Below are 15,833 nucleotides of genomic sequence, written 5' to 3' on the forward strand. Positions count from 1 at the left end.
TAGCCCATGAGAGTGTCTGAATCATTGGTTATGTCTAGGGAACTTATATGGATTCCAGTGGGAGTTCCTCTGCCGGAGCCCATAATTACATCCCTGGATATTTTACTTTCACAGCCCTCCTCCCTCCCCTGACCTCGGCGCATCACATTAAGTGCCATGCCCACAACATGTACTGAAATGTTTGAGGCAAGAATCAAGATAGGAACAAATAGGTGAGGAAGAAGGAGGAGTAACCATTTGTTTTCAGAAACCCAACCTTTGCCATAACTTTTTGCTTTCCATAGGATAGTGGTCAAGAAGGAAGAATATTGGCGGAGTTCTTTCAAATGATATAGTGAGTGAGCCTAACTCAGAAAATTATCTACTTAATTAAAAAAAAAAAGGTACTAGGTTCTATGTCTGCCCAGGGCTATGTTGGGACTTAGCTGACCCTCCAGACGTACTGATGGAATAGAGTTGACATTACATGTACCCAAATCACTGGATGGGTTTGTGAAATTGAAACTTGGTTAATTTCCTCGGAACTCGGTGTGTCTGGTGTGCAGTTTTTAACACAGTTATGTATAAATGGGGGAAGTGAATTCCTTTTCTTTGGATGATAACAAGAATAGCAACCATTCATTTAGTGCTCACCCTCTGCCAGCAACTGGTTCAGACCTTCACGCACACTATCCATTTCCTTTTCCCCAATTGTCCTCCATTTTTAAGAAGACAATTGCTACACAGAGACAAAATTGTGTGGCCGACTTCCACAATTCCTAAGAGGGAGCAGCTCATGTTAAACCAGACAACTAGATTCTAAAATTCAGAATTGAAACTCTCATATTGTCTAATGCAAGATACCAATTAAGCAGGATAGGATCAACTGTCAACTACCAGAGTGGGATTAAAATACGAAGTTAGGATACGGCTGTTTCACCCAAGATAAACTGTCATTTATATTTCATAAGAAACACTTGGGGAAAAAAATAGAAAGTTCGGGGATTTGACGCAAAGAAAGTTCACACAAATTATTTTAAAATATCTAGTGAGGATTATAATCACTGTTCTCTCTAGCACATAAGTATGAGTGGGAGGCAATTCTCAGTTTAGTTCATCATAAGCACATGAATCAAACATCAATAAGATGTTTAACTCTCTACTGAGGGGCTAAAACTTTTACAATACTGAACTTTAAATAAATGTGGTTCTAGAACACCATTTCTTTCTTTTTTCTTTTTCATTGCTTTATTTAATGTTCGTATTTTAAATCCACAGGTCCAATAAATAAAACCTTAAAACTGATTTTTATTTAACATTTTTTTCAAAAATTTTTTTTAATGTTTATTTATTTCTGAGACAGAGGGAGACAGAGCATGAGTGGGGGAGGGGCAGAAAGAGAGGGAGACATAGAATCAGAAGCAGGCGCCAGGCTCTGAGATGTCAGCACAGAGCCCAATGCGGGGCTCGAACTCACAAACCGTGAGATCATGACCTGAGCCAAAGTCGGCTGCTCAACAGACTGAGCCACCCAGGCGCCCCGGCCTCTATTTAACATTTAAAGATTGATTACAAACTCAGTTACATTTTCTTAACCAAGTCAAATTATAGTTTTCAATCTAGTATGACTGCTTCTATTGAACACGTTGAACACCATCAATAATAGTCAAAACAATGTATAAATCAAGGGGCGCCTACGTGGCTCAGTTGGTCAAGCATTCAACTTTGGCTCAGGTCGTGATCTCATGGTTTATGGGTTTGAGCCCACATTGGGCTCTGTGCTGACAGCTCGGAGCCTGGAGCTGGCTTTGGATTCTGTGTCTCCCTCTCTCTCTGTCCCTTTCCCCACTCACGCTCTCTTTCCTCGAGTAAAAATTTATTTTACTCAAAAATAAATAAAAACTTTAAAAAAAACAGTGTATAAATCAAGATTACAAAACCTCGTTACTACATTTATACTTCAACCTACTCTCAAATGTTACCAGCATTGTTTTAATCCAAGACATTATTTTTGGTATACTTGGCTTTATACTTTCCGAAGGTGATACAGCTATAACATCCTTAGAGTTCAGTAATGTTAATACTGTCTTGCTTTAAAGAATACCTTCCTAGAACGCCTTGGGAGTCTAGAGAATATGCCAATTGACTCTTGGTCAAGACTATCCACACGAGACTATTTGCTTCTCTTGGGGTGATGTGTTTGTTTAGCACAGCATTTCTTATACTTCAGCAGAACACCGGGGTTCTGTGAGGTATACAGACTCCCCCACCAAAAAAATACCACCAACAAAAACAACACATACACAAAGAGGATTTTTACAAGTCCGTACACTCACAAAGGCAGGACTCTTTTAGTCTCCTTTATTTCTCCCCAAACTCAGAGGCCTAGTGAGTAAGTAGTTATTGTTCCTTCTTTTCTAAATGGCTGCAATCCTCTTAAGGCAAAAAAGTAAGGTAGAAATTTAGGGCTAAATGGTTCAGAAAGTCATAAGAATGAGCCATTTCCCGGGGGATCCTTTGAATGGGCACATCTTCCAGGATGTCTATGAGTTTCTCAGACCTCCCTCCCCCAGGGACCCTGGAATCAAAGGGCCTTGGTTGCAGTTCATACGGCTGGAGCATTGCTTTTCAGGAAGTGGATCTGAGGTAGAAGGTTTCCAGATGTCCCTGAATCAAAATTATATACCACTGAAACACTACATTTGATTAGCACGTTGTAATTTTATAAGGACCATCAGAAACATCCTAATCTAGTCCTCAACACCATGTGATTTTTTTGTTTGCATGAAGAAAATGAGACTTAGTGTGCTAGCTATTAAAGTATTGCCTCATCCAGTGTAAACTAGTGACTAATCCGAGTTCGTACACACAGTGAGTAGAGGCAGGAGCTTACGTCCCCTGTCTCCAAATTCTATTATATCTTGTCACTTCTCTTTAAAATGCTGGTGATAGTTATTAAGATATATATATCCAGTTGTTGCTTTATGAAAGTGCAAGACCTCAGATTAACAAGGAAACAACTGATTTTTTAATAGTTTAAGAATAGCAATTCTTTTATTTTAGATGGTTCCTAACTCTTGTAATACCAAATAAATTTAACTTTTTTTTTTTGAGAGGGAGAGAGAAAGAGAGAGTGGGGGAGAAGGGCAGAGAGAGAGGGAGGGAGAATCTTAATCTGGGCTCCGTGCTCAGCGCAGAGTCTGACGTGGCGCTTGACCTGATAACCATGAGATCATGACTTGAACCGAAATCAAGAGTCAGATGCTTAACCGACTGAGCCGCCCAGGCATCCCCAAATCAATTTAACTTTTAATTTATAAAATTATAAGAAAAAAAACTGCAAGGAAGAAAATATGAGAAACCTTGATCCCATTTATTTAAAATTCTAAAGTCATGGAAATTGTCAATATGCATTTCCCCTTATTTCCATTTAGTTCCCAAGGCAGACCTAGCAAATTATATTACTATTGGAGACACATATAACAGTCACATAACTTACAGATATATAATTCTTACTTAAGTCTACTGCCAAGAGTTTGCTAGGCCTGAGAATTGGTTTTCTGATCTGTTGCTCAAGTGGTAAAAGTCAGAGAAATATACCACCCGCCCCCCGCCCCCTGCAAAACCAGTACATTTCCATTAACTCATTTCTAGATGACATTAGTAAAACTTTGAAGTTGAATTCACAAAAGAAAAAGTAGCCATACCCCTGAAAGCTCCAACTACTGGGACTCTAAAAACAAAGGCATATCTGGTCGAGGGATAACCTAATTTCTACAAGAAGTTAATCGGTCCCTTCACAAAGTACCCAGAGTTTTGTCAAATTTCCGGATACAAACACACACATTCAAAATGCCTAAACTTATATTTATCACATGAAAATAGGAGACTAAGAGAGTAGACTTGGGCACATAACAGACAGTAAATATTTGATGTATGGATGAGTGCATGAATTACATAGGTAAGAGTATATGGCCTCTAAGAACAGAGGACTAAGAATGAGGGAAAGTCCAGAGTTAGGAAATAGCTGTCCTCCCTCTCATGGATTGGAATGTATAAATGCATAGCAGGCATGACAGTGAGTAAAAGAGGCTATTCACAGTGGGAAAGAGGTCAATTGGGGCTGCTTTCTGGGCAGGCTTTTTACATTTTGGCCCCAATGGGCAATGGAGGAGGGTCTAATCACAGGACATGGCTTATGCCAAACACACAACTGCCCAGTGCCCTTCTCACAGGCAGTGCCAATCTTTTGCCAGCACTGCGAGAGAACACGGAAGGCAGAAGGTGGGCAGAGGACATCAAGCCTGTCCCCAAAACCCAGAGTATTCAGGACACATGACATTATGACGCTCTTGGGAACCCTCCGCACTCTAAGCTCTAACCAGAAGTTAGAACTGAGCCAAACATTTGTGTACTTGCACAAACATTTTAATACTTGATGCTTTAATATCTTAAGGAGATCTGAGAAATCTTTTTTTTTTTTTTTTTTTTCAGAGTTAACACGTGTCGGCTCCGGCATAAAGTGACATTGGGGTGGGGAGCCATTCAGGTACAAGACTAACAGTCCTTTGTGATGACATTTATAGAGGCCTGGGTCAGGGTCCTAAGCACTGGTAATTTGCGAAAAGAGAGGGAACTTCTGCCGTCCCGTACACTTACTGATGATAGAAATAAGTGTAACTGACACGAGTGTAAAGCTCAGACTGTTCACCAGAATTAAATGATTACAAAGATACAAAGCCCTCACAACACTTCCTGGCACACAGTACATACTTGAGAGATATAAGCCTGTATTTGTAAAGGGAGACAAAGAGAAGGATAAATTGCTCTGTATGAAACGAATAAAAGTAGGAAGCTATTGCAGCAAAACCAAAAAGAGGCCTGAGAGAAGGGGTTTGTCCAGCAACACGGATGAGGCTGGAGCATAGCCCATGGATATTACCAGCTGGGACTGTTGGGGCGGGGTGGCAGGGAGCGGGGCAGTGGGGGCAATTCTGACCTGGCTCCCAGTGATTCATGTCCCCGTGTAATCACCCCACCCCCACCCTGCCCAGGAGTGCGGGCTGCACCTAATGACTTACTTCTTCCAATGAAGAGATGAGAGCCACGGTGATGGGATGTCACTTCCATGACTAGGTTACAAAAGAGGGACAGTTCCACGTCGTCAGCTCTTTCTCTTGCACTCTGCACTGCCTGCTTTGATGAGTCTAGCCGCTGTGCTATGAGATACCCTGCAGAGAGGCCCTCCTGGAGAGGAGACGAGGGAGGCCTCCAGCCCTGAATCCTGCTGACTATGTGAGCCAGCTAGGAAAGGGCCAGGTACCCGGCACCCTCATTCTTGGCTCACAGAAACGTTCAATGTTGTTGTTTTAAGGCATTGGGGTCTGGGGATATTTGTTATGCAGCAATCGATAACTACTGCAGGAGGTGTGAAATGAGGGACTGAGAGAGAAATGAACAATGGAGTCTTAAGGATCACTTTTGAACTCGACTGCTCTGCTGCTATTTGCAGTAAACACCTGCCAGTGCTCCAAAGAGTTAGTCAAAGTCTACTACACAAAGGAGCCTCAAGATCGTGGTATTTTGGAGAAATTAAAAACAAAGTGTAAGTTCCAATATTCTCTTAACAAGGGGGACGGAGAAAGGGAATGGCCACAAGAAGCAAGAGACAGTGGGCTTAAAATGTGAACCGCGGCAAGAAATAGCCATCTGGTTGACCTCCTTCCTTCTCTCTTCACTTCTCCTCTCTCCTCATTTCTCTACATAGAAATCCCTGAAAATATCAGGGGAGAATAATGAGTTTCCTAGACCCCTGAGTCTCCTTTTCCTCACCTGGAGTGATCAACCACTGGCACTACTGAGGGAGCAAACATTACTCATGAACTTAGTGACATGGAGGTCGCTGGCGGTCTAATGAGTTGTTTGGACATAATTATGGACAGACACTAACTGAGTGGACTGAGCTGTGTGTGCAAAGGGGAGAAACAGAGGACTAAGTGTTGACACCTTCACTTCTCTTTTAACAGTTGGCTCCTCTAGGGATGGAGGAAGGAGCCATGAGGTAATACGTGCTGCCTGGCACAGGAGAAGTACTCAGTGAATCCAGTTACCCTGTTTTCTTTCTTTGTTTCTTCCTTAGTTCTTTGGAAAATACGGCTATCACAAACTGTTCGGGAATTTGTGATAGGATCCATTAATGTACCAGCTGACTTGGAGATAACAAAGTACCTGACCTCTTTGAGGAAAGGCAATGATTTCAAATATGGGTTCCTCCCCAAACACCTTCCCTACAAAACCTTCCCGGCTCCATAACACAGCTTCATAAACACTCCACAAGTGGAGCCTCAATGGATGTCCATATCCATGGTTAGTTCAAACCACACTGTTCATATCCCTTCTGTTGCATGGCCTTTGCTGACAGGCTATGCAACAGACACTGCAACACACATTTTCCATCAGATTAACTAAAGCCCAAGGGCAAGCACACTGACCTTCGACCAAAAACACCCGGGAAACACAGGGACCTTATGGTCAGAACACCTGGAAGCGTTCTGTTCTTAGGTCCCAACACTTGAGTCCTGGGTCCACCGAGGGTATTTGTTTTCTTGCCAAGGCACTTCAGAAGCCGCTGGTTATCGTTCCATCATCTCACAAATGGGGGTGGAGAATCCCTCCCTCTGTCTCATCATTGTAAAGATCAAGTCAGACAATGTATTGGAAGTGTCGTGGAACGAATATAGTATGACTGTGAAGGTAAGTTTCTCCCATTCATTATGGGAATCCTCACGCGTATATTTCTAGTAGGATTTGGCAATGCAGAGTAAATGTAAAAGCTAGCACTTCCACGTCAATATGTCTAATCTAGGGAAACTCTTGCATGATTGCATTTGGAAATATGTCCAAGAACGTCCATTGCTATAAGAGTTGCAACAGCTGAATATCGGAAGCAATTTGCACATGCATTCACAGTGGAATGGGCATGCGACTCGTGGTAGACTCATGAAATGGAGTATTGTACGATGGCAAAAAGAATGCATTAGGGGCGCCTGGGTGGCTCAGTCGGTTAAGCGTCCGACTTCAACTCAGGTCACGATCTCGTGGTCTGTGAATTCGAGCCCCGCGTCGGGCTCTGGGCTGATGGCTCAGAGCCTGGAGCCTGCTTCCAATTCTGTGTCTCCCTCTCTCTCTGACCCTCCCCTGCTCGTGCTCTGTCTCTGTCTGTCTCAAAAATAAATAAACGTTAAAAAAATTTTAAAAAAAAGAATGCATTAGATCTAAATGCATTACAGAGTAGACAAACGTTAAAAACAGAATGTTGAGTGAACAGAGCAAATAGAAGGGTATTGTATTTGCGGTATTCCTTGCTTAAAGTTTTAAAACTTGCAAAATAATATATGCTGTATATGAAAACTACAAAAAAATGAAAAAGTATAAAAATAGCCATGGGCGCTGTAAACCCAAATTCTGATAAGCAGTTTCCTCTGTGATGAGAATAGGGAATAGTGTCAGTGCGGGTGACACATGGGACTTCACTGTCTCTTTAGTAATTCCTTTATTTTGGGGGGGAAAAAAAGCACTTGAAGCAAGTATGGGAAAATATTACAATTTGGCAAGTCTGGACAGTGAGATGACTTTGTTCTTTATACACTTCACATGTATTATATAGTCTATACTTTTTTATATACTTAAAATTTTCCATAATAGAGTGTTCACTAAAGAAAAGAGCATTTAGATGAAGACAATAATAGGGAATGTCGAGTCAGATTCACATATAAATATGGTCTTCATAACACTACGATAATAAAGAAGTAATCAAAATGGTCAATAATAAGCTAGCGGTTAAAGAAATTCTAGTATGTCTATATAATTGATTAAATAGCCAAGGATACTACTTTTGAGGAGAAACGTATTAAGTGTTAGGTGGGAAATGTAGGATACAAAATGATGTGTGGTATTAGCTTAACTATCTATGTGTACGTGTGTGTAAGTGTGCATGTGTGTGTATGGATAGGTATGTAAGTGTAGGAAATAAGCTAAAATGTTTCAGGGTTTGTCCTTACATTGCAAAATTATGGATGGCATTAATTTCTTTTGTTCTTCTTTCCTGTATTTTAGAAATTCAACATGAGGAGCACGTAAAACTTTTAAATACTGTATATATTTAAAATGTTTAAGTGTGCAGCCAGTCAGACGTGTAAGGAAAGAACTCCATACAAAGACAAGAAAATATGTTACTCATATGACAGTGCCGCAGTATCTAAGGCAGATGGTTATTAATGCCACTTAAGCTGGTCTTTGCAGCCCGACAAGAATGTAGTTAAACAGATATGGGTTCTGTTTTAAGATCTCCAAGGCATCTGCTAGTTGGTTAATATCTCCAACTGTAGTGCAGACGTCTCTCTGAGCTCCAGGCTTATCTATCCAACTGCATTCCAGACACCACACTGCTCGTATGGCCCCACAAACCTTGAGCACTGATGTCTCAAACTGAAGTCATCTTTCCTCCCCTAATTCCCCCTTCACCCTCATTTCTTGCCTCCATAAATGCCCACAGCAGGTTTTGCACTTGGTGAACATTTTCAGACCTCTCCCATATTTCCCGAATCCAATGGATCTATGTGTTTTGCCAATTCTCTCTCCGATGTATCTCCTGGACCCACGCCACCACTTTCCCGCAGGGGCTCCTCTGGGTGTGGCATCTCGTCACCTCTCCCCTTGGTCACGGCGCCTGAACTTTTCCCTGCCTAAATATGTGTCCCCTTTAACTCAGGCTCCAAACAACTGCCACTGTGGGGCACTCTTCATAAAATGTAACATCTGATTCAACAAGAAAGCTGAATACCCCAATGATATAAAATACTGCACTAAATAAAGACAAGTAATTACTGATGCTTCGCTTTGAGGGAAAGAACAGGTGTCTGACTCGGATGCAGTGCACAGCCCTGAGCCCCAAGCCCCCTCCCCACGGATCCAAATTCTGGCTGATGGAATGACTCATGATCACCTCACTGGAATAGTCAGCACGCACAGCCCGAAGCATATGACCCAGGGGGAAAAATGAACAGTAGCTTCCTCAGTAATGTTTGTATTTTCATCTCCAGAAACTGGAATCTATTCCCTCAGATCGAGTTGGAGAGGAGGAAGTGAGAAAATATTTCTACTGTATCTCTTATTTTCTTGTTTTACTAAGTTTCATCTTGCTCGAGGAGGAAATAAACCAACTAAATATGCATGGGCTAAAACTATTACAAACTGGAGGACGAGGAAACTATTTTAATTCAAAAGCAAAAACACACGGTGTGTTTTATAATCCGCAAAGTATGACAGTGTTTGGTCTGAGCTCCAGAGTTGAGCTTTCCCTGAAAACAAATCATGAACGTATATGAATAGATATAAATGTATATGAATATGCTTTTATTGGCATTTTCTGCACCACTACCTTTTTTTTTCTGAACTCATTTGTGAATCTTCTGGAAGGTATTAAAATAACACATTTATGAAGTAATAAAATTCGTTGAGATGATATGGTGAAGAACGTGTGAAAACAAATTATATGTTTTAAGATTTAAAAAAATATTTTAAGATAAGACTGGCCTTCATAACTCATGATGGTAGTCAGCAAAGAACTATGGATTATGGATCCAGTTCTGGGTACCTACGGTTCACAATTTTTGAAAAGATAAGACCTTTCACATGGTTTCAGTAGTAACAGAAGCAGTAGCAGGAAAATTGGGAGTAACAATTAACACTTATCTATACCAGACACTATGCTAAATGCTTTACCTTTTAAAAAATTCAATTTTTCTTACAATTCTACTTTACATTTGGTAAAGTTGAGGCTCAGAAAACAGAACTTGCTCACAGCCACATACTAAGTAGTATAGAGCCAGTAATGAATCCCGTCCGTTGGACATCTGATCAATTATCATGAAATCAACTGAAAAGATAAAATCAAGTTTTATCCATTACCTCCAAGAAAGATAATCATGGGAGCTCAGGAAATAGAATGGAAGTGTCTCGTTTATTTAGACCTGCAATAAAGCATTCCTACAGTGGCATTTTAGAATTTGGGGCCCCCATGGATTTCAGAACAGTTGGCACCTGTCATGGATTCCATCCCACTGAACATGCATGGGATTCCCAGCATGGCTTATACAGCACATTGTGTAACAAAGGGCACAGCGTCCAGGGCCAATACATAACCCTAAGATTTCTATCCCTGATTCCTAAACTCAGTTTTATTCTTTTTTTTTTTAATGTTTGTTGATTTTTGAGAGAGAACAGAGACAGAGAGAGACAGAGAGAGAGAGCGCGAGCACGAGCGGGGGAGGGGCAGAAAGAGAGGGAGACACAGGATCCAAAGCAGGCTCCAGGCACAATGCCCAATATGGGGCTGGAACCCAAGAACCGGGAGACCATGACCTGAGCACTTAACCCACGCTTGACTGACTGAGCCACTCAGGCGCCCCTCAGTTTTATTCTTAGGTTCAGATCTAAATCCCCTTCTCGTCCTTCTCTGGTCTAAAAAGCCATAACCTGTCTGGTCTAGAATGGCCTCTTCCCTCACCTGGGCCCCGGCTTACTTTGGTTTTCAACCCAGCCTCTTTCTTTGACTTCATTTTTGACTCCTTGCAACACGCGTCTACTGCTCTGGATCGCCTTAAAGATTATCAGGGTGAAAGGATAAGATATCTGGGGTTCAGAAGAGACGGTCTGCATTGCAGGAAAAAGTCAATTTGGAGGATGGGAGTCCCTGAAAGATTTTCACGTGCTGCACATGGTGGTGTAGCTGCTAACAGAATTCCCATTTTGGAATGGGAACTGTTCCAAGATAGAGGAAATATTCAGTGATAGGGAGGGGAATCCCTTAGGAAAATATCCAAGTTGTTAAAGTCATAAGTGTATGTGAGGAAGGAAATGAAAATATTACTCATTATAGCAGCCTTTGGTGAGGGTGGGGGGGATAGGGGGAGGAAGCATGGGGTTCCTCAGTCAGCGGTGTTTGCCAGCCAGGTGTCTCTGAGGTTAAATACCAGGTGACATTCACGGTGGCACATCTCACACATCAGGACTTCATCACCCCTATTCCTTCGTTCTACATTATTGCACTCGGTCCTCAATTTTTACAGATTCTAACCTCTAGCGATTTGTCATCGTTGCAAGCAGGGACTCAAAGATCCCCGGAAATGTCGATAGGCAAAGAAATCCAAGAAGCTCATTTTGTTTTCACAAATAAACAAGCATTTAGCGACATTCTGAGCTGAAATGCAAACCGAACAAAACAAAGCCTGTGCCCACAGATTGAGAACTGTGGCTTCCGTTCAGTTAGTCTTTGCTTTGGAGATGTGAATTGTTGGCACCGTTCTTGGTGACTAATTTGGCACTGGAAGGCCAGGTTATCAAAGGCAAGTCCCAGAATAAAACATTTTCAAGAAATCCGTCAGAGATAGTCCTCAAGTATCAGCTAGAAACAGAAATGAAACTTCCTGTGGGGAAAAGTGAGGGAGAAAGGGAAGACAGGGAGGCAGGGAGAGGCGGATTCTTGTCATGGATTTATTTGTAAAACAATAAATATTTAAAGAATCGCTTCCATCTTCTCTTTGAAGCACTGAGTTCTATTATTCCTGGGTCTGTTTTGGAACAGATCAATGTTTTAAAAGGAAACACATCATGGGTAGTATCTAAAACTAAATAAATAAATCAAGCAAAATACGGATTCTGCGTCCTGTGTCTGCCCTGTTCCACCCAGGGTCTTACAGTGAAACAAACTGTGCAATGAGCAGACCAGACGTTGTGGCTTTGGGTGGGGGGAGGGGATCTGGTTTTCTTCAAATCACGCACTTTGTTTTCTTTCTCCTGGATGGGGGCAAAAAGCTTCAGAAAGAAAACAGTTACTCATCATGTGCCCTTTTTTTTGTACTAGGCTCTGTTCGCCCTAATGTATATTTTCTCCAAAGCAGAGGCTGGATCTGGACTGTGCTCCGCTTGCTTTTATCTGTTTCTGACTGATTCTCCCAAGGCAGACATTCCATTGTGCTGAGCAAAGAGGATGCTGAAACCAGAGGCGGGAGTCTCCAGGGCCCCGCTGGGGCTGCAGGACCGACCTCTCCCTCTCTCGCACTGAGCTACCACCAGCATTTCTCAGAGATCGATAAGAGCTTGCAGAGCTACGTGGATTTAAGGCTCGGAAGAGAGACTCTAATTAAGCAATTAACTGTCAGTTGGAGGTCACTTTAATACTCAGCCTTCATGAAAGGCAACATAATGGAGCCATTTGCGTGCTGACCATACAGAGTCATGCCCAACCAGTGGGTCCCACTGCTGCCTTAGCAAGAAATACTCACAATGTGTCATTCAGGAGAGCCTGGGGTTAATTACACTAGCCACTCAAAGGGGACGGAGCGGAAAGTGCAAACATATTACCAAATTAGCTGAAACCCGAGTGCCAGTGGAGCTTTCCGATTAGCTCCCCACGATGCCCACCACTTCAATAGAAGTCAGAAAATTCCGTTTCTCTCTCTTTTTTCATTAGAGCAGCATGAAATTCTAGAAAACGGGCTTCTGCAATGTTATCTAAGTTCTCATGCGGCTCAAACTAGTGAGATCGTATATCAATAATTGTGCCAGGGAGTGAACTCAGCACAACACATCCCCAAATGTGTCATCTGCAATTTTCCACTGAAGTACTGACAATTGCAGGAATAGGGACCGCAAAATTCATGCATTCATTTATTCAGCCCTGCATCTATTAGCAATTTGTGTACCAAACAGACTGCTGCCTTTGGGATACAAAGACCACTGCTGTTGGTTGGTCATATGAAAGAGGATAGAGGCTGTGTATTACTGTTCCATTTTAAGATTTTCACTCGTTTCTTCTACTCGTTAAATTTTGCCTTCAGTTCCACAAAGCCAGAGGGATGGCTTGGGGTTCCCCGTGGGCTCACTCCGCCTCCTTTTAGGACTGCTGGGGACCAGGGCCTGCCACAGGAAGAGCTCTCTTTTGCTCAGCAAGTGGAGTGTGGAGATGACCTCTTCCCAATGCCAGATCTTGCTCCCCAGGGCAGAACCCGAAGCTTAGCCAGTCTGTGCGAATCTGACTGTGACCTCTAGAACGAACCCACACTGACGTCACCGGACCCTCAGGATCTGTTTCTTCATGTTCACCCTGTGCTCTTCTTCCCACCCACAGACACAACTCCTAACTGGATCCTGTTTCTGTGTGGGTCTCCCAGGCGCTCGATTTTGTAAATGGGCAAACTCAGATCCCCCGGCCATGAAAAGAGGGAGTGGTGGAGCCATGCCTGGACACCAGTGCCCAGCAGGGTTGGGCGCATGGTTGACACCGAAGATTGAACGGGTGGATGGAGCCCAGGCCACCTGCCTCCAAAGCAAAGACACCTTCCTCCTCGTATCTGGAATCCTAACACTTTTCCTCGTATTGACAAATGAGCTCTGGGTTCATCCAAAAGAGAATGCAAATAGTTTTATTTTTTCTCCCCCGATTTCTCAGCTGTCCGCGAGTCTGCAATTTGGTTCCTTGCGTGTAGCCTGTAATTTTTACATTTTACCAGAATACTACCTCTTACTTTAGGCTTGCTTATGTTTTAGTGCCGGCCCTGCTATTAACATCTACCAGGTCTTGATGCTGACCACCCAGACTTCACTTTTCTTATTTTTAAAATAAGAATACCACACACAAAAAATTGGGATATGGCAGTAAATTATCTCTAATCTCTCCTCCTGCAACCTTAACATTCTATGTATCTATGCGTTTGCAACTATTAGCCATAATGTCTGTTAAAATTTATATTTCTACTTCTGACAATCCAAACTGTTATAGGAGTTTTAAAAAACACGATGGCTGGTCCCATCCAACCATAATTTACCTTGGTATTTAATAATACACTTGGGCTCTATTAAAAATCCCATGAACACAAACATTACCTGGCAGCATCATTGGCAGCTGAATATTTTTCTCTTTGCTAATGACTCTGTCTCAGCACCGGGACCAAGAAATTAATCTGAATTCTCCAGAATGAATGATGGGCTTTGTGTGAACTTAAGCTGCAGAGATATTATGTAAGATACTGGACTGCTGGGTACGTTTCACATCCAGTGTCCACCTAGCTGTAAAGGATAGATGGTTGGTGCCTCAATGCTTGCGTTCATGAGCCCCCTGGACAACTAACTGTAACTTGCAGCCAAGCTTCCAGCCTCACCAGGACACTGCCCTCCTGGTTCCAAGCTCTGCAGGCCTCCTATCCCATAACTGGGTCCACTTGGCAACCACACACAGCAGATCTCTACCCCACTCTACCAGAATAGTCCTTCTCCGCGTTACTCTATCTTTTTTGTAAAGGTAATTCATAAATGGTGCAAACAAAAAAATAACTTATCTTGTGTGTGATTTCTGTAATTTTCAGTGTGAATAAATTTGCAAATAAAAATTATACGGCTTAGCGTCAGTCGCGTGTTTTAATTTCGCATTCTGAAAATATGAAATTTATGGGATCCCTTTGTCTCTTCTTCAGATCGCCACCTTGAACATGACTGCATCGATTATTCCCTTTGTCTCTTATATTGAGCTGCTCCTCTTCCACTAGTGCCTTGCCTTTTTCACATGGTCAAGCTTTTCCACTTTCCATTGGTCTCGCCTTACCTGTAGGTTACAACCTTTCATCCCCTTATATCATTCACTGCCATCACTTTAGGAAAAAGCTAAGAAATTCCTGCCCCTGCTGACCTGTTGTGATCTAGAGTCTTCTACTACTATGCACACCCATCCTGCTCCTTACGAGGTCATCAAAGACTGAATTCAGTAGCTTTGCTCCAATCCTCTTCCTAGTTGACCTCTGCTGGATTTGATACCTTCGATCACCCACTCTTAAAATTGGCTTCGCCCCACATTTCTATACTACCGCTCTCTCTGGTTCTCCACCTGCCTCTGAGTGCTCTTTCTCAGTCTTCTTTTCCTCTGTTTCTCCATTTGCCCCATAAACGGCGGTGTTTCCCAACGAGTTTACTTGGCCTTTTTCTCTTTAGAAAATACTACTGTAAGTGATCACACCTACTTTTGTGGCTTAACAGCTACCCAGATCTACAGAAATTAATCATACCTACACATCCAGCTCAGATCCCATCCTGAGCACTAAATTCTTATGTCAAACTCTGTAAGGGACATAGTGTAGACCTCTAAACTGAAAAGTTTCCGAATCACACTCACGATGTCTACCCCTTTACTCACTTACTTTCTAGCGTCATCACTCACTCGTTCTTCAAGTGAATAGTCTTCACTTCTTCATCACTAACACCCACCTCACCCTCCACCATGTCATTAGCATATAAATTTCAGTGACTATATGACCACCATGAGTTCTCCAATACGTCTCTTTTTCTCCATGCCCAAGGCCACCACCCCTGATTTTTCCATAGCTTCCCAAATAGCCTTGTTGTCATCTTTCTCTTCCTCTGCCAACCTAGTCTTCACACAGCTGCCCATTATCATTATAAAACACAGTTTTGAGTTTATGATTCCTCTGTTTTACAGAAAACTTTCATCAACTCATACTATCTATAGGATAATTTCAGATTCAGAGAGTGTAAAAGGGTTTGTCCAGTCCTGAGGCCACTCACGATGTCTTCTATAGACTCTTGGTCTCTGTGTGCTCCCACACATAGCTATACTCCAGGACAACATCTTTCCTATTCCCACACATCTGTGTATATTCACGCCTCTGTGAACAATTTCCCCTATTCTTTTTCCAAAGCCTCTTCTCCTGGTCTCACCACCACATTTCCACTGGTGAAATTCTGCCACTCAAACGTCATTTCCAAAGTGAAACCTTCCCTGGCTT

The 15,833-nt window shown here is 42.4% G+C and overlaps 1 protein-coding gene across 1 annotated transcript in view; it reads right to left on the reverse strand.

The window, feature by feature from the left end:
* The window catches only part of CUBN (cubilin), a 273,177-nt gene that overhangs the window by 122,195 nt on the left and 135,149 nt on the right, over positions 1-15,833 (reverse strand). The window lies entirely within an intron of this gene.

The sequence above is a fragment of the Panthera uncia genome, chromosome B4, assembly GCF_023721935.1.
Source record: "Panthera uncia isolate 11264 chromosome B4, Puncia_PCG_1.0, whole genome shotgun sequence".
Lineage (NCBI taxonomy): Eukaryota > Metazoa > Chordata > Mammalia > Carnivora > Felidae > Panthera > Panthera uncia.